The sequence below is a fragment of the Arvicanthis niloticus genome, chromosome 7 (assembly GCF_011762505.2).
Source record: "Arvicanthis niloticus isolate mArvNil1 chromosome 7, mArvNil1.pat.X, whole genome shotgun sequence".
Lineage (NCBI taxonomy): Eukaryota > Metazoa > Chordata > Mammalia > Rodentia > Muridae > Arvicanthis > Arvicanthis niloticus.
This window is the reverse complement of record NC_047664.1, coordinates 52,814,996-52,834,268: the sequence shown is the minus strand read 5'-3', so window position 1 is coordinate 52,834,268 and position 19,273 is coordinate 52,814,996.

Genomic DNA, 19,273 nt, shown 5'->3' with positions numbered 1-19,273 from the left:
GGTGCATGTGAGTACATGAATACTTTCCGTCTTTACCTCTGCCACTGATTTTGACAGCTAGATAAAGCAATTGAACATGTCCTACTGCCTTTTATTTTGTAATGTGGAAATTGAGGCTTACTGGGTACCAGCTTTCTCTCATAAGCTTCACTCAGTCTATGAAACATGGGACTTAATCTTCCTTTAGAGCAGTTGAAAGTAACTGCTGCCCATTCTCCTTTGGTGACTATGGAAAAGAATTTGAAAAAAAAAATTGCCTTAAGACCTCGTACCTGAGGTCATACAATTTTACAATTGTATGTAGCATACCTATTTTCTATAATTCAACTATTGGTTTGAATATTAGGAATACAGTCATGCTTTCTTGGAAGTGTCTTTGATTGCTGCTCTATGAAGATGTATCATGTTTTTCTTGTTTCCCTTTGGCAAGCAGCATCTACCTGTTTGAGCATTTGGCCTTAAATATAATGCTAATGGAGCTACCTCATAAAGATTCACAGACACTGGTGGACTCTGTCTAACGTAATGTGTCAGCCTTTGGGACTGCTTTGCAGGGAGGAAAGATGTCACTGAGTGGTATAGACGAAACAGCCAAAATAACCATGTTAATGTTGGCAGTTTGCCTGGAGAAGATTTGGCTTTCACAGTGAACTCTTGATCCTATACATCCATTAATTCCAAAAACAATTATCCGTGTGATTAAAGTTTCATGTCATTGCTTATGTGCAGTTGAAGTAGCTCAGGGCTACTTCTTCATAGCTTCCTAGTCTCAGACCCAGCTCTGAAGTAGTACCAGAGCTATGGTTCCGTGAAGGCAAACGTCGTTTAGCACCCTGTGTTTGCACATGCTGTTCCCCTGCTTTGGAATTAAATATCCTTGCTAACTGCAAAATCCAGCTCATAGTAATACTGATTTTTCTGTACCTCAAATATTGAATGTTTTCAGTGATTCTTAGTGGAGGTTAGCAAATTAAAAATTCAATACAACAAATGCTTATTGATTATTTTTTTTTTAGTATTTGTCATTATCAAGGACATAAAGGTAAATAAGAATTATAACCTAAAAGCTGTAAAGTCAAATTAACAAATAACTATAATAAACTAAACAAATGCTTGTGTAAGAGAGGGAAACAATTACTTTTATCTTTAGCAATTTCAAGCTTATTGGTTTGGGTGGAAACAGGTGTTTTTATCTTTGCACTCTTTAGATTCATTAGCTGGGCACCCGCAAATTAAAAAACAAAATAAGATTAGAAAATAAAATAGAAGTTTATCTGCCTGTGATCACACATATACACTGGAGCTCTGAGATGGATAAAACATCTCATATCATCTTAACCGAAGAACAATAAAACCCGAGTGAAGATTTGAAGCACAGGAAGAGAAGAACTTAGAATTTCCTGGGCTTCTTTGAAGCTGAAATAGTAGAAAATATGAACTAGTGAGCTGCAGAGGTTCCACTAGTGCTACCTTTGAGGTTCTGCCAAGTACAGAGGTGAAAGAGGGACAACCATACAAATCTGTTTGTTTGTTTGTTTGTTTGTTTTTGTCTTTTAGGCAAGTAAGGACAAGAATGGAGATGATGATGATGATGATGATGATGATGATGATGATGATGTAAAAATGTTTCCTCTCCACAAATCCTCTATCCCCTTCCACTCCCCCTGCCTCTCTGAGGATGCTTCCCAACCCACCCACCCACCCCTGCCTCACCACTCTAGTATTCCCCTACCCTGGGTCATCAAGCCTCCACAGGACCAAGGGCCTCCCCTCCCAATGATACCCAATAAGGCAATCCTCTGCTACATATCCAGCTGGAGCCATGAGTTCCCCCATGTGTACTTTTTGGTTGGTAGTTTAGTCCCTGAGAGCTTTGAGGGGTCTGGTTGGTTGATATTCTTGTTCTTCCTATGGGGTTGCAAACCCCTTCAGCTCCTTCAGTCCTTGCCCCAACTTCTCCATTGGGGTCCCTGTGCTCAGTCCAATGGTTGGCTGTGAGCATTCACATCTGTATTAGTCAGGCTCTGGCAGAGCCTCTTAGAGGACAGCTGTACAAGGCTCTTGTCACCAAGTGTTTCTTGGTATCATCAATAGTGCCTGGGTTTGATGTCTGCAGATGGTTAGATCCCTACCTAGGTGGGGCAGTCTCTGGATGGCATTTCCTTTAGTCTCTGCTCCACTCTTTGCCCATGCATTTGTCCCTGCGGGAATTCTAGATTAATATTTTTGAGATGGGTGTGTGGCCCCATCCCTCAACCGGGGTGCCATGCCTATCCATTAGATATGGTCTCTACATGTTCCTCTTTGTTGGGTATTTTGGTTAATGTCCTCCCTGTTGGGACTTAGGAATCTCTTGTGTCCCTGGCATCTGGAGCTTTCTAGTAGCTACACCTACTTCCCCCTCCCCCACTGCTACTCTCCTCCTTTTAAATTCCTGACCTTCTGTACTTCTCCTGTATCTGAACTGACCCCTCCTTTTTCCCCTCCCCTTCCTCTCTCCTTCCAAGATCCCTCTTTCCCTCTACTTCCTGAAATTATTTTCTTGTTTGTATATATGTGCTCAGCTTTCTTAGCTCAAAATAAACCTCATGCAAAACTGCCATGTTTTAGGATGACCTGTTTTGAATATATTGCACACACACACACACACACACACACACACACACACACCCCTTCAGGTGACTTCATTAGGTATAGGGACCATAGGTAGAAACAAGTTGTTTCTTCTAATGTGGAGTACTTACAGATGGTTTAGGAAATCAAACATATAAACACCATTCTATGAAAATACAATAATGACAAGCAATAATGACAGCTAAAGCTGTTATCATACCTTCACAGAGTAGGCAGAGGCCTGAGTGAATCATCTCATGAACATATAGAAGCAAATCAATAAAATCAATATGAGCTTTCTACATAAAATTTCTACATCAAGGACATCGTAGGGAGAGGAAAAAGCAAAGAAACAAAAACCCAAACAAACAAACAGAAAAGAAAAGCACAAGTGTTTTGCAGTTACCAGAGGACCCAGGAAACTATTTTGTACCAGAAATGACATGTATACAGAGGCAGGAGTGCAGACTTGGGGTTTCTCAACTGTACCTGCAACTCTATTACCAGCAATTGCTCTTTCTTCAAGTGAAGAGATTGCACTGTGGTGACTTCAGCTGCTCTCAGGATGCCTCTGGTATAGCTCACTTCTGTATTTTCACTTTGCAAGAAGCAAGTCTCTGTGCTTCCTCTGCACTTCTCAGGCATCTCATTTCTGTATCCTCTTGCCTGAACATCCACTGTGTTCTTAAGCATCACCAAAGAAGAGATTGAAAGGTATTCTTCTTAACTTCATGTGAGCCAATGCTTTGTGGTACGGGGTGGGGATGGCTGGAAATAACTGCTAACACTCACTATCTCACATCTCACTCACTAACGGTTGAACAAAAAGCTTTCACAAGGAGGGGTGTTTTTGTGAACCTGTACTTAGAAAGTGGGAAATATAAAGAAAAAAAGACGCTTGGGCACAGCTTTCTTGCTGTTCCCTTTATTGGCACCACAAAAAAAATAGTGGCAAGGAGCAGTGTGCCACATTAGAGTATAAACTTCTAAGGAATCTTCACAGAAAATGGGGCAAACAAACAAAAACTTGGATCAGGGGTCATTTGTAGAGTTATCTCTTCTATCATTAAATGTGTCTGTTTACAGGTGACCCTTTCACTCTAGGGAGTTGAGGATCTAAACACCTCTAAAATTAGCAAGAATCTGTGTCTTTAAGTCAAAAGGTATTAGAAATTATAATCAATAAATAATACAATTTGAACTGAACTTTTCAACTACTTACGGATAATGTTCTGTTTCATGCCGGGAAGCCTATTTGGCGAATTATAATGTAGCAAGGAGTGAGAAAACATAAGTCACCTTGAAGGCTGATTGAATATAATCAATGATTAATGGCAAATTTGTGGTCTCTTTAATGACCACAGTTAAACAAAATCAAATTGAACCATAAATTTTGGATGCTGTCTAGAATTGGGTCATGTAAAAAGTAAGCTTTGTGAAGAAGAAAAATCAATTTTGTAATATCATTGTGATCAAATTCATAGCTTACAATTTGAAGCTTTGCTTTTTTTATTTGAAAAAGAGGGTTGACTATCCATTTTGCATATTCATGGGTATTTATTAAATCAGCAAAGTTGCATATAGGGAGTGTCAAAATGTTTCAGTCAACAGCTATACATTTTCTTTCAGTAGATTTTATTTCACTCACATCCCCTAAAAACAGCATGAGCTCAATCACTTAAGAACAGAGATACCTTAATTATCCTTTCAATGGAAAAAGAGCCAGGAAGTGGACCAACTTAGTTCTCAAAGGCCCACTTGAAATTAGTTGAATGGTTTTTGGTCCCCTAGAACTCTGAAGGTATCTTATGCCTCCATCAGTATAAACAGTAAAATTGTAATCATGTGTTAAAACATATACCATTGTTATACTGATAACAGGCTTTATTATAAGTTGATGGACTTTTCCCCTCGAATCTACACTGTTCCTTTCTTGTTGCAGTTCAGAAGTCAGGGAGACAATCCATTTTTGTATCACTAGCCAGTTCAGAAGAAGATGGTTGAGGAGAGGATGGATTTGGGGAGTTGTGACCAGTGCACCAGTGTTTATATGACTAAATTCCACCAAGAGCAGACAGAGTTAATGTCCCTGATCTCAACACTCACACCTCTACACTGAACTTATTTCTAGAAGCTTCTATGGGCACCAACATCAGAGAAGATCCTTTGATACTTCACTTTGTTTTCTGCGTTTAGAGATGCAAACCAAGGCCTAGAGAGTGGAGTCAGGGCAGAGAGCTAGCTTGACAAATGGAAGCATGACACCAGTAGGTAAGTGCGTCTACACTGTCTGATAATCACTCCTTATCTGCCAACTGTTGCATGGAGAAAAATGTGTTGTCCCATCAGTTTATCAAAGACATCAATGGCTGAAATTTGCCTGGCAAAGTTTCACTAAATAAGTCTTACTACCGCCATACTGTAGATTATTATATAGAAAAAAGAATGTGGTTGTAAAATATTATTGAAACAGTAAAGAGAATTGTGACAGAGTAAATGGCCTTTACCTTTTAGAAGAGAATATTAGTTGCCCCTCTTTAGATACATTGTAGACTTTGGTCTGCTTACAATCTCCATCCTCATTCTGTCTCCTTGCCCAGAGCCCTAGGACTGGAGAACTCTTAGGTACCTGTATTCAAATGCTCCTTACCCATCATGTCATGTCCCTCAGAAGTGGCCTCTCAAATGTGCAGAAACGCTACCCTTCTCTTCCACCCCAATCACTATTATCCTCATCAACACTTTCCGTGGGTACTGTACCAGCCCCTTCTCTGGTCTTCCTTGTTGTACAAAACCAAAAATTTAACAGATGAATGTGATCATGTGTGTTCCTGATGGAATCCATTCCCAAGGGGTTTTCAGTATCGAGTAAATTAAAACAAAAATATCTAAGCATCTTCTGAGGCTTGCAGTGGTTTGCTTCATCTAATGTTCCACTGTGGACTCACTCGATTAATCTTACGAGCTTTTGAAACTTGAAGACCCACAGAATCTTTTGTTTTCTGGACATGCCCAGGAAGCCGTTTCAGAGCCCCGGTACTTAGACTCCACCTTCTTAGATTGTTGTTTCTCCAGAAATTTGTGAATTGTTTTACATGATACTTTTCTCAGTGTTGGAATGTCTCCATGGAGATATGGAATCTCAGTGGAAATTCTCCCACATCACCCACAATCATTCCTTTACTCTGCTGTTATTAACCATATGTGGCAGAGTAGACCCATCTCTTAGTTTACTAGATGCCTTCTTGACTGTTTCTGAGTCCCCAGAGGTTGCAAATTTTGTCAGTAGTTGGAAAAAGACATAGCACATTCTAAGCCAAGAATGCTCTTTGAATAATTATCAAATTCTGATCTAAAATGTGCTCATTTGAATGAGAATTTCTGCCATAGGCTCATATGTTCGAAAACATGGCCTCTATTTGGTGAAACTGCTTAGGAAGGATTATTGCTCTGGCCTTGGAGGAAGTACATCATTGGAGTCAGTTTAGAGTCTTCAAAAGTCCTTGCCTTTCTAAGTTAGTGCCCTCCCTCTCCCCCTCCTCCCTCCTCCCTCCTCCCTCCTCCCTCCTCCCTCCTCCCTCCTCCCTCCTCCCTCCTCCCTCCTCCCTCCTCCCTCCTTCCTCTCCCTCTCCCTCTCCCTCTCCCTCTCCCTCTCCCTCTCCCTCTCCCTCTCCCTCTCCCTCTCCCTCCCCCCCTCTCCCCCTCTCCCCCTCTCCCCCTCCCCCCCTCTCCCCCTCTCCCCCTCTCCCCCTCTCCCCCTCTCCTCCCCTCTCCCCCCCCTCCCCCTCTCCCCCCCTCCCCCCTCTCCCCCTCTCCCCCTCTCCCCCTCTCCCCCTCTCCCCCTCTCCCCCTCTCCCCCTCTCCCCCTCTCCCCCTCTCCTCCCCTCTCCCCTCTCCTCCCCTCTCCTCCCCTCTCCCTCTCTCTCTCTTCCCCTCTCCCCTCTCCCCTCTCCCCTCTCCCCTCTCCCCTCTCCCCTCTCCCCTCTCCCCTCTCCCCTCTCCCCTCTCCCCTCTCCCCTCTCCCCTCTCTCCCCTCTCCCCTCTCCCCTCTCCCCCCTCCCCCCTCCCCCCTCCCTCCTCCCCTCTCCCCTCTCCCCCCTCCCTCCTCCCCCCTCCCCCTCCCCCTCCCCCTTCCCCTCTCCCCTCCCCCCTCCCCTCCCCCCTCCCCCGCCCCCCTCTCCCCCTCCCCTCTGTCTCTACCTCCTGCTTATTGGTTAGATGCAACGTTTCAGCTCCTGCTCCATCACTATGCCTGTCTGCATGCTGCCATGCTCCCTGCCATGATGGTTACAAGATTACCCCCTGGAACTGTAAGCAAGCCACATATAAGATGCTTTCTTTTGTAAGTTGTCTTGGTTATGGAGTTCCTTCATGGCAACAGAAACGTTTTACTAAGACATAAATATAACCCATCTCATGCTCACAAAGTTGACTAGGATGCATGCAGCCTCTATCATGTTTAAGAATTATGCCTGAGATAGATCACGTTTAAGCATTGTGCCTGAGATAATGTATCGGGAAGGACAAATTACAAAACTGACCAGCATTGTACACCACGGTGGTCATTCTTATCATCAAAAGGCTCATCTGTATATTTACCCCTCCAAGGGAATCATAGCTTATGTTGATGAAGACACAGTGTTAGTCTCAGACATTAACACTTAAGGCTCTGATACGTGTTTCAGAAAGTTAAGATATACATTTCACGTTTTCTTATTTTTTTCCCAACTCCAAGCATCTCAGAGCATCTCTAATTCCAGTGTCATGTTGACTACAGCGTTAAATCTGTCTTTTTCTCTCTCGCAGTACTACCTTAAGAGTTCATGCTGTCCTCAACAGCTTAAGATATGGTTGCACAGAAGATCACAGCAGCAATAAACTTGAAAAGAATTCTAACCATGGCATAAAGAGAAAAGCACAGTTCAGAGAGAAACACAGAAGTGAATTCACCCTTCTGTGAAGATGTATTTTTAGGAGTTTCTTTTCCATAGCAGTTGGGGAATTTGTTGACTGGCAAAGATGCAAAGATCGACTGCCCTTTAGTAAACGTGGCATTGCCACGGGTAGAAAAGAAACCTCTGCATATGCTGTTGTTGTTTTTTTTTTTTTTTTTTTTTTTTTTTTTTTTTTTTTGACTTCTAAATACATGCCCCTGGTTAGCTATTATTTTTTTTTTAAAGTGTTTCTACTTTGCAGTCAGGAGTTAAAGACCTGAATCAACATTTTAATGGGCTTCGTGGGAAGAAGAATTTCTAAAAATTAAGATAGAAGACTTATGTGTTTTTTTCTACTTAAAGTTACATGACCCAAAAATAAAATAGTAACTGTTTATAATGAAAGGATGCTATTGGTTGCTTCCAAGTTTGTTTACTCCCTCTTCCAGGCATATAACTGACTCGCTTCTTAAGAATGATCATTTGACAAAGGCTTGGGGTTTGTTTTGTTTTGGTTCACTTTATTTTGTTTTATTTAATTTAAGACAGGGTCCCAGATATCCCATCTTATCCTTAAACTCCTTCTATACCTAAGGAAGTCCTTGAGTTCCTGATCTTTGTGCCTTTAGTTCCCAAGCATTAGAACTTCAGTTGAACAGCTAACTGTTTTGTTCTGTGCCTCTACAGATTGATTTAGAGATTGGAACATATTAAGCAGACACTTTATCACAGAAATCCATCTGCAGCCCCTTAAAGCTCCCACTGTGCCAGTGTTGGGGAAGGTCTGTGGACGTGTACCATAACAAAGGACTGTACCTGACTTTCTCAAACAGAAATTAATTTTCTCACCATCCTGAGGATACAAGTCCAAGGTTCATGAATCAATAGGGGCAGTAGTTTCTTCAGATCCAGGCACAGGAATTTTCAGTGTTACCTCTGTGTTTATCTGTACCTAAACTACCTTCCATGAGGCGTGATATTTAACTTTGGGTCAACTCTATTTGATCTAGAGTCAACTGAGAGACACACCTCTGGACAGGTCTTTGAGACTATTTACTGGACTGATTAGCTGACAGGAGGAAACCTTTTCCCAGAAGGGGCAGCACCTTCTAGAGGCAGCCCAGATGTTAAAGAGTCCTAGGGGAACAGTGCTTTGATTTACCCACCTTTGTTCTTTGCTACTGAGTGTGGCTACACTGTTGCCATCACTGCTCCATGTTTCACTGAGATCAGAAAACAACTTCATCCTTCCCAGGTGGAATGGAAAAAAAAAAAGCTTTACAGGAATTCTCCATGTCTTCTGCACCACACTGGAACTTTTGAGGCATCCACACTCATGGACTGGACAGATACCAACATCTTAGCCTTGTCAGCATGCAGATTTTCATTGTCAACTACCCAGCCCATTAAGTAAATCAATTTAATAAATCCCCTTTTTAATATACATTAACTCTAGCAGTTCTATGCCTCTAGAGAATGTTGACTAATACATGTAGGTGCACCAATCATACTGTACTAGACCCCCTATCCTAATGATCTAATTGTCACTTATGCACCTCTTTGAGAATTCCGTTCCTGTTGCAGTCAGATTCTGAGTTATCAGAATTAGTACTTGAACATGTGAAATTTGAATTAGACACAAGTTGGCAACAACATTCACCAATGAGAAGCAGAGTGATGGCTGCAGTTTTTTTTTAAAATCTCACTTGTTTATTGCAGCCCCCTCCTCACTGTATGATTCTCTGTATCTTTGTGTCTGTTTCTGTGTCTCTGTCTCTCTCTCATGTCTCCCTCCATTCCTCCTTCTGTTCCTCCCTCCCTTGTCTGGTAGAAAATATGAATGATCACAAGTTGAGAGGCATGATGGGAAGGCACTTAAATGGCTGACACATCTTCCTCTGGTAGTCTGCCCTTTCTACCTTGCAGTATGATGGGAAAGAGAAATGGACTAGACTTCTTTAGGATCATCTAGCTCTCTTCTGTCTATTTATTGCAGCACAATACTTATCCTCATCTCAAAAAGGGGAGTTTGAAACTTTCTTGGACCATTGCAGAGAAAAATAGCATTTATATGCAAGTGTATTCAGTACAGTGATAGGGCCAAAGCCATAATGAGAATGAGGTATTTTCTTAGCTTCTTTGCAATGGTTTGTGAGACATCTTGAAGAGTTTATAAAAAGGGAGAGGTAGAGAAAGAAATATAGATCAGTTCTGGAGGAAAGTTCTGCAATGTCTCACTTTTACTACAGGGATCCTTTTCTATTGACTCCTGGCCTCCTACCTATGACTTTTCTTCCTTCTTTTGTATTGGATCACATCTCATAATACTCTGAAGAAACCAAGAAACTTTCTAGTCAATGTACTTTAAATGAGTGCTAGAGAGGCGCATATATATATATATATATATGAAGCATTATATTCAAGGTCTTCCCAGCTTATTAGTTGGGAGAACCAGGCTGAACTCTGACTTTGTGACATTTCATCAGCACATTGTTTGAAAAAGTTGGTCCCAAAGACACTGTGTGGACAGGGCTGAGGACTTCCCATCCATCTAAGACTACCATTTTGCCACTCAATTTTCTCTTCCTTATCATTTATAAATTTTTATTAAAACTACACATGACAGGAGTCAACAAAGTTTACGAGATCATAAGCAATAGTTGTGGCCGACTATCTATATCATTTCTCCATTAGTTATAACAACTGCCGCCTCTTGTAGTTGGTTTCCTATTATTAGCCATGCTTCAAGTAACATGTTTGTTTATTTGTCATCCTCTATTAATTTCTATTTTGAGAAATGAAGTTTTCACACTCTTTCTTCTTGAGGCTCCTCATTACACATTTAGACCCTTTCTGGCTCCACCTTTGAGTACACTGCAAATGGAATAGTTAGATGTAGATTAACATTAAGGAGTTGTAGTATTATGAATACAAAGAGAATATAGAACTTGGGGCCAAGTTGTCTGGGTTAAAAATCTGCTTTTATGGGTTCCTGTCTTTTAGACCACTAAATTCAATGTGCTTTGATTACTCTATGTATAAAATTGGAAAATAAAAGCATCTGTCTTACAAATTTGTTAGTGAAATGATTGAACTAACACATTTGAAGTTTTAGCTCCATCCCATATAAATGTCACATGTAAATGTTATCTTTGGATTCCTTTTCAGAAATCACAACACAATGTATTAAGCTACTTTTTCGTTCCAATTGTTCTTCTCTCTTTAGTAGATACCTGGTTGTTTTCATCTGGCTAGGTATCCCCAAATTAAGAAAACAAAAAATAGTCTTTAGACTTTATCATTATGCAAATATGTTCCTGGAAATATTGTTAGAACTTCAACATGGACTGCTCACTGTCCATGCTTTGGTCTGGAAGCCACTTGGACTTTGACCTGGACATTCTTTTCACTTCTGTCCAGTATGGAACTCATCATTTCTCTCTCCTGTGTTATTCAACTTCCTTTTTAGAAGAATTTCACTGTGCACGCCTTTAATCCCAGCACTTGAGAGGCAGAAGCAGGTGGATTTCTGAGTTCGAGGCCAGCCTGGTCTACAGAGTGAGGTTCAGTACAACCAGGGCTGTACAGAGAAACCCTGTCTCAAAACAAAACAAAACAAAACAGGAATTTAAAAAGAAGAAGAAGAATTTCGTGAGCTAAAACCACCTTATTCCATTTTCTGTTGCTGTTCCAGAGTGCCACACGTGGAATGATTTATAAACAAACTGGCTGAGCTAATGATAAGCTGCTGCATTTTATAGTATCTTGATACACACCATTATGGAATTTACTCGTCACTAAGACCAGCAATCATCTGCAATGAGATAGGCATTTCAGCTGCTAATGTGATTATAATGAGGATTTCATTCTTAAAGTATGTCTTTAGTACATATGATCAAAGCATTCAGTAGCTTTTTGTTTTGTTATTTAGTGATGACCCTGCTAAATACCTTTCATTTCTTCTTGTTGAAAATAGATTTTCTCATACACTATGTCATGATTATAGTTTCCTCTTTCTTAGTGTATTCTTTATCTCTTGATGTCTATATCCTTTGAAGTTGATGACTGCATCTGACTTATCTCATTTGTACCTCTGGCACCTAGTATGGTAAGAAAATTTAATATTAGTTAACTGAATTAATGCGTAAAGGAAAACTTATTGGTAGACACTTAAAATTATTCAGATGGTGTCTCTTATACTATCACTGAAATAAAGTATGAATATGCACACAACCAACAAAATAGGAAGCATCTTACAAGATTTTAAAATGTATCTACTTGGGATGAAAGTTTAGAACCTACAGTCAAGAGAACATGGGACATTACAGATACCAGAGCCTGAGAAGCCCGTAATGTCTGCTGAGGGATTTTAAGAAAATGTGTCTGTATACATTTAGCAAAGCCCAGTGATTTTCCAAGGGACAGGTTATTTGGCTGGATGAGTCATTTTTCCTGGTCATGCTGTGCAGCCTTCTGTATGTTATTTTATCATTTGCTCATCTTTTAGGATGATGGTGGGGCCAAGAACAAGAGGAAAAAGATCAAAGCATCATTGTCCTAGGACCCCTAAGGAGGATGCAAAGTTAACACTGCATAAGTGGTCAGACTCTTCATGATACAATGTGTTACACTTGGTGTTACACTAAGTGGTCAGCCTGACACACAAGGAATAGGGACATAAGGACAAAGTCTTGCATTTTTAATTGTTTGTAACTTTTATATTCATTGCAAATATGTATATATGCTGATAAGGGACATTCTAAGTGGGGTGAGATGAAATTTTAAAGTAGTGTGAATTTACCTTCCTTCTGTTGCTAAGGATGTTGAACATTTAAAAATGCATTTCTAAGTTATTCCTATTTCTTCTTTGGGATGTTTCTATTTAGTTTCATATGACATTTCTAATTGGGTTATTTAGTTTCTTCCTATTAGATTTTTGAATTGCTTGTTTATTTTAGACACTACTTCTGTTTACTTTTTGAATTTGGTTTGCTAGACATCTTGTGCCCTGTAACTTTGTGAAAACTGAGGTGGCTCAGATGATGAAGGATGAATAACTGCGGGCCAATGAATGCTTTATATCTGAAATCATCTTCTCTTTATAAAATACATATGCTTAGATACATATTTATTGTTTTTGTTTTATGCAAGGTTTTATTTATCCTACACTGGCATGAAATTTACTACATAGCTGAAACTGTACTTAAAGGCGTAATCTTCTTGCCTTCACTTCTCCAATGCTTGGATTATGGGTGTTTACTACCCTATGGATCAGTTATGAAATGTGAATGGATTAACCTTGTTCTTTGTGTCATGCTTCTCAATGATAGTCTGCTTAGAGCTTGGATTTTACTTCTGTATGTGGTATGCTTACAATTCCTCCACTTCAGATTATTCATGTGACTCTCAGAGTGAAAAGAGAAGCAAAGAAATCAGGGCAAGGACAAAGTTGATGCACAGATTGAAGCTGGGAGACAGTCTGTCTCCAGAATGGATCTCCTCAGAAAAAAACCTTTTCCAATCTCTGGTATCATAACCTTTATTTGCATTGAGGAGAATCTTGATATTGCAAGTCCACAGGTAGTTCCACCTGCTCATCAGTAAAGACAGAGCATTCTTAGTCACTGAAAGCTTTTAGCAATCCAGTAAATAAAGTTTCACTTACTTCCAGACACAAGATGAGTCTGTAGAACTGGCTAGTGTCCTGGCTGTCTGTGCTGTTGAATGCTCCATTTCACTATGAGTGATGAAACTTTAAAAATCTTGAAAACAATCAAGTTTACTCCTATTGCTAAATTCTCTGCCCCAAACCATCTTCATAGTTTGCAGAATTCATGAAATGCGTATACCTTATCTTGAGAAAAAATTCTCCCAAGTGTTTTCTTTACAAAGGATTGCTTAAATTTTGTGTGTGTGAGACCTAGTAATACAGGTGAATTCTTCATCAGATTTTCTACATAATTGTGAGATGTCCTACGGTGCTGAGATTCTGTGTTAAATACATCAAATGTATTTCTACTTTGGGGGACACAATGTCCTGATTGCGAGTTAATCTCCCCTCAATAATCAATCATTATTCTTCTCATAGCCATTACTGTAATGGACAGTAAGGGAGCAAGTTATTCTTCCATCTTTCTTGATTGTTTATTTTTATTTTGTATGCATAGCATTTTCTAGCTAAATTTTGTGCATTCCTGGAATGGTAGATAGATAAATTGTACGTCATATAAATTACAAGTCAATAAAATCTGAATTAAGTATAAGAGGTTGACAGTTGGATAAGAAAAATAACAGTGCTGAACCATTCCAAGATTTTCATTATTTTCCTAGTGATTTTTTTCTTGAAATGTGAATCTGCACTATATATACATTTATAATGTGGTGTGCTGCATGTGCATACCTGTTCTTTTGTGTGAGTTTGTTGCATGCATGTGTATGTATATATGTGTACAAATATGTGTGTGATCTAATATGGTACGGTATAGTGAAAGGAACATAGTTATATGTTGAATAAACTTTTATTAAACATTAACTATTGTCTACTTAGAACTGTTTTATCATGGGCAAATTTCCAGTTTGTTTTTAATTCCATTTTCTCCTAGCTGAATATGAATAAAATTATTTTATAAGCCCTATGACAATTTAAGATACATACATATAAAATAATAATTTTTATTCTTCATTATAAAATGACATGTACAATATTGGCATATATTTTTCTCAACCTACTTTAATTAGGCTTCAACCTCCTGTCTAGCCTACCACCCACTACAGGTAGTGGAAAAGAAAGCTTATTAGGATACGGAGGAAGTAGACATGTTTAGAAATAGTTCTTTGGGGTCTTTCAATGTTCGCTGTTCTCAGTCTAGTCTACTAAAACAAACATCAAAAACAAATCAGCAGCTGCACACCAATCCCCTCAGCAGACACCACACATAAATTAGCAGCTGCAAACCAGTCCATTTGGCAGACACCACACATGAACCAGCAAGAGCAGTTCAATACAGAAGAGACCTCAAGGCTTGCCAACCAACTGTCCAAATCCCCCAAAGTGGTAAGAAGCTGCAGGAACCACATGAGAACTTCTTAGGTGAGTTTCTCGCCATAACGTCACCACAGGTGAAACTCAGCAATGCAATGTAAGGCAAACCAATATGTGTTTGTTGTCAGTGACGACTAGTGAGGAAAAGCAAGGCAAACCAATGCCTGAGCTCCTACTCTCCGTGGGGTCATACTTATATTCCTTCCAAATATCATGTGTCCTTTCATGTGTTTTCTATAGCAAAATATCCTTTCACCTCTGTCTGCTTCAGCAAAACATTCTTTCACATGTCTGTTTTAGCAAAACATTCTTTCACCTGTGTCTAATTCAGAAAAAAAAAACATTTTTTTCATGTATCTTCTTTAACAAAACATCCTTTTACCTATGTACCCCAGCAAAACATCATTTGACATAACTGACTGTCCAAAGAAACCAGTTTTCCCTTCAGTACAAACTTCATTTTGTTCCATTGTTAAACTCGGATTAAAAATATATATATATATTGAGTTTGAACAAATAACCTTTTTATTATAAGCAAAAGTGACTAACAGTTCTTTTGTTAATTATTTCTACCAGTAATTTTCTCTGCACTTGTTAGTCCAAAAATTTCATGGCCTATGTAGCACATCTTTTCTCATAAATAGTGATCATCTTTAGCCCTGAGCTTAGATGCAGCCTCTGAATCCTTCTCAACACAGTGCCGGCCCTGCTATCAATCCACCAGAATTATCAAAATAAAACTCAAACTACTAACTGAACATTAGCATGATGAGTTTTGAAAAGTCAGCATTTGGCAATGGAAGCAGGAAGGTCACGAACAAAGCAGGCACGGTTCCTCTATTGTGTTAGTGGGTAGTGATGAAATATACTTGTGGATATCTGCTGAGAAACAGAGTTGTCTGTTAGCAGAAGGATCATAGTGCGGGTCTGCTGAACATTACTCATGATTGCAGCCAACATCCATGGTCACAATGCCAAAAAAAAAATAAGCCTACTCAGCCCTACCACAGGTGCCAAACCCATCAGCTATTGTCAGCAGCACTAGGTCTGAACAGCCATCTGTAATCTTCCTGTTTCCCTCACAGTGAGGATGTCTTTTCTCTGTTCTCTAATCCTGAAATGCATGGTTCATTCTTTTGTTCGATCTAGTAAGCATGTACTAAGTACATACTATATGTCAATATACTAGATATTCTTGCTAGATACATGAGGACTTCCCAAAGCTCACTGGAGCTTAAAAGGAAGCAGTGGCATACAAATACCAGCATATCAGTATTTGATGCTATCCATCCATCCATCCATCCATCCACCCATCCATTCATTCATTGACTCATGCCCCTTCAAAATTCATTAGTTCATCTAGGTGGTCTTATTTATAACTTTATTAGACTTAAAATTCTAAATCTCAGATGTTACCATCAAGGAATATGTGAAAGCTAAATACTCACCATCTATGTCAGCATTTTGCCTTTAAAATATAATTTCCTATATATGCAACATGTAAGTTTAAATATATCTTTCCTTATATAAATGATATATGTATGTATATACACATGCTATACACATGCCATATATACACATATGTTATACAAATGCCATATATATATATATTATATATGGTTTATGTGTCTATGTCATAATGAAAACAGAAGCAGCTGTTATTTAGAAATGGGAAGACCAGGAAGAAGTGAGGACAAACTAGGGAAGTAAATGAAAGGGAAGGGAAGAAAAGTTTAATTATATATGAAAATGCCATGATGAGCCCCATTATTTTGTTTAGTAACTAAAAATATTAATGAAGTAGATTACAAAAAATTGTCATCCCCAAAGGCTAAACAGATTCTAGGGTTTGCAGTGTGTCTCTGCATCTCTGTGGCTCATTCTGTTGGAATAATCTTCAAATTTATTCGGCAAGCCTATTAGTTCCGGAGAATGAGCTAAGCACTGAGGAGACAGAGGGAAACAAGATCTATGACCGCCTGAGCAGCTCACAGTCCATGGAGGTAACGGACATGTAAATAAGTACTTGGCACAATTGGGAAGCACTGGGATGCCAAGCCATTTGCACTGCTAGGGGATGGATGAACAGATACCCACTAGATGAAAAGGCAGAATGGAGATGTCCTACGAGCAAGCTATCAGGAGGAAAAATCAAGTCGGCAAGTTGGGCAGGGAAGTGAGGAGAGCCTTCTATGATTGCGGACTGTGTTTGAAGGCGAGATGAAAGGATGAGACGAAGTGGGAGTGGTGCTGTAGCTCAAATCGTGAGGCCGAAGTTCACGTTCCTACTTAGATGTAGGCAAGTGCATTAGGCAACGTTTTAGCACTGCGAAAAGGTCCTTGAGAAAATCAACTTAAAAGGAAGAAATCTTTGCTTTGATTCACAGCTTTTGAGGTTTTAGCCCAGGATCCCTTTTCCCAGTGATGCAGGCCATAACAACACAGTGCATTATGGCACAAGAGAGTGATAAGGCTGCTGTACACCGGATAGTGGTCAGAAAACGACAGAGCAAATATGTGATGGCTGGGGTCTAAATTTTTCTTTCAAGGACATGCTCACAGTGGCTTTACTTCCTCCCATTTGTCCCTATCTCTCAAAGCTTTTACCTCTCCCAATAGCAACATCGTCCAGAGACCAAGCCTTCAATGTAGGGCTTTTGAAGAATTTTCAAGTCTAAATGAAAGCAGTGAGAAAGCTGCTCAGACACTTGAAGGATAGGGATGCCACAGTGACCAGCACTGGAGCTGCCCAGACACTCAAGGAGAGGGATGCCACAGTGACCAGCACTGGAGCTGCCCAGACACTCAAGGAGAGGGATGCCACAGTGACCAGCCCTGGAGCTGCCCAGACACTCAAGGAGAGGGATGCCACAGTGACCAGCACGGGAGTGTTTCTGCCATCTGTGCCACAGCTCGGCACAGAAACTCTGTTTCTGGTATTATCACCATTTTTGTAGTAAAATTAAATAGTTTAGGTTTTACTACATGTGAACGTCACCTCCACAAAGTTTTACTCATAAGCTCTGATCCTATAGAATGTAATAGGGAAAAAAGACCACAAATGAGATGTTTTAGGAGGAACTTGTGATATTTCAGTCAGAGGACAAAGAGAGCTGCCCCAGAGCAGTGTCTGTGAGAAGATTAATACTGAGGTACAGGGTGTTTCATGGGCTTTTTATTCTACCTTAGAAAGTACCGAGGGATCCCATGCTTCCTACTTCAAATTTACTGTATTTAAAGAAGTAGATTATATTATGCCTGGCCAATCTGACCACCTATTTGGCTCTCTTCAAATAGAGCATTGAAGAATAAAAAGTATTTAAACGCAAGTAAAATCTAAACAAACACATTGAAGTGAATGCTACCTTTCAAAATGTTCTGAGTTACTGCCCTGTTGAGATGATGGATGGTTGGACAGGAGCTACCTCAATCTTAATTTTTTTTTCTCTATTCAGCAGCCACTTTTAAAGGATCTATTTTATATTGGGCTCCAGGCAATAGCAATATAAATGATGGGCATGTAGTCATTTGACTATAGTTTGGCAAAGGACAAAAGGAGACTCTTGTGTGTAAGGATATGAGGCCTCCAGGAAAGATGTTTGCTAAATTGCGCTCGTACCTTTTTCCTACTTCCTATTCTCAGCAATGTTAGTACTAGAAAGAAGTCGCCCATGATGTGTTTTGCACATTTATCAAAGAACAGATTGTAGCAAGAGACTGCCTCTGTGACAATAGCTTTGATTAACACCTATCAAAATAGAACCATCATGTGCTCACTTAAGCACTTGTCAAAGCACCCAATCTGCTCCTGAATTAGAAGCCAGATGCCTCTATCTCCACACTTCACACTTGCTGAGAGGGCAGCTGCCACTCCCACCCTCAGCCATGAGTGGCCTTGTCTAAGGATCAGGCCTGTTCCAGTTTGAGGTTCCAGGGTTCTATTGATTTAGGTATTCATTCAGTGTGACTTACAGTGATGTATCTGTGCTGTCCCCTGAATTCCACAACTGTGTGGTACAGATATCTAAGAGAGGTGATTCTGATAAGCTTTCCTTATCTACGGTGAAATCTGGACCAGTGACAATGACGATTCTACAGCATCCTGTGACAGTTGTTCCTCAGCCTCTGCACAACTTTCAACCTAGAACTCATTACCAAGATTTATTTTCACAAACGCTGTAATTGAAATTACTTTCTGGTGCCTGGCTAAATTCTGCTGTGTAATGTCAGGTTTGACACTCAGAAGTCAAACAGGAAGTTCACGATGAGAATGGCAACCCTCTGGTGTCTGAATCTGGTTGTGATTTTCCTCAATTAAACCACAGGACTTTTTGGCAATTTCCTGTGACATCATCACCAGGGCCCCTCATTATCTGGGAACCTTCCTTCTTGATTCATTCCAATTCATCAATATGGCTCTATACGGTGTGACAACAAGGGTTTAATTGAATGCTGTAACCATGTTGAAGGACGTTTGACCAGTAAAATTATATAGCAATATTATTTACTATTTTATTTTGCTAAATATACACTACCTTGTGTTTTCACCTGGCAGCTATACTATAATTTATAATAAAGAAAGTAAGTCTGAGAACAATCCCCTTTTTTTTCCTTTTGGCAATGCTATTTCCTTGGCTATGCACAGGGCTCTACCCATACTCCATGCTGTCATTATGTAAGCTTT